Source organism: Orycteropus afer, unplaced genomic scaffold (genome assembly GCF_000298275.1).
Source record: "Orycteropus afer afer isolate SDZICR_OR568_19922 unplaced genomic scaffold, OryAfe1.0 scaffold00074, whole genome shotgun sequence".
Lineage (NCBI taxonomy): Eukaryota > Metazoa > Chordata > Mammalia > Tubulidentata > Orycteropodidae > Orycteropus > Orycteropus afer.
This window is the reverse complement of record NW_006921661.1, coordinates 10,675,331-10,676,307: the sequence shown is the minus strand read 5'-3', so window position 1 is coordinate 10,676,307 and position 977 is coordinate 10,675,331. Positions and strand designations below refer to the sequence as shown.

The 977-nt window shown below is 54.5% G+C and overlaps 1 protein-coding gene across 1 annotated transcript in view; it reads right to left on the bottom strand.

The window, feature by feature from the left end:
- PGAP2 (post-GPI attachment to proteins 2) overlaps nucleotides 1–596 on the bottom strand; it is a 22,593-nt gene extending 21,997 nt beyond the window's left edge. The window contains exon 1 of the mRNA XM_007940994.1: nucleotides 500–596. The gene's annotated coding sequence lies outside the window, so the exon portion shown is untranslated. The remainder of the gene's footprint in view (nucleotides 1–499) is intronic.
- Nucleotides 597–977: the final 381 nt, after the last annotated feature.

Below are 977 nucleotides of genomic sequence, written 5' to 3'. Positions count from 1 at the left end.
GAAAGAAGTGGTAATTTGCTTCCATAAAGATTTACTGCTTAGGAAACCCTGTGGGGCACTTCTACTCTATCCCATTGGGTCACTATGAGTTGAAATATACTCGATGACAACGGGATTTTAAGGTGTCTAAGTGTAGCTGTGATCAGGAAAGCCAAGAATTCTTATTTGTTCCAGGCTCTATACTGGGCCGTTCCCTTTAGGCATCTCGAATGTTCATAAAGACTATTCTATGGTTTCTGCGATAATCCTTGCCTCTCTTTTATGAGAAGGAAACTGAGGTTCAGAGAGGGAAAGGGTGTACTACTAGTGCTGGCATGAGGCAAGAAAGGAGGCAAGAATTTTGGATTTCAGAGCAGTCGCAGGCAAGTTATGAGCCCAGATGGACCTCCTGGAAGGGTCCTCCAGCTCCGCACGTGGTCTGGCCAGGAAGTGCGGGCTAGGCCACCAGGAAGCCTTCCCTTCACCGCCTGCGGATTGGGACAAGGAAGGGTAAAATAGTTACCATGCCATCCTGGAGCCTTTCTTCTGATTGGCCCGAGCTTCCGCAGCCTGAGTCTCCGGGCCCCAAGACAGGGGGAGGAGCCTCGATATGACGTTACCACTCCTCCCATACCTTGCTCTGTACACCCCCATGTAGCCACTCCTCAGCCCACTTCGAGAGGCCCTGTGTGACGCCACCACTCTCTCCCAGCCAACCCCGGCAGTGTGAGGGCGGGACTCCATAATCCCTTCCACCGCTCCTCCCCTTTTCCTCTCCCTAACTCTTCATGCCCCTCCTCTTCCCCCTTGTCCCTTGTCCCGAAGACCACCCTCACGTTCTGTTTCAAAAGACTAGTTGCCCAATGAATAACAGGGCGGGCCTAGAGTGGCGGCCTCGTCTGCCAATGCACAAACAGCGAGGGCGGAGCACTGGGAGCGAGCCTCTGACGGCAGGCGGCGTGTGACGCAGTCGGGCCCTCTGCGCTCAGCGCCCGGAG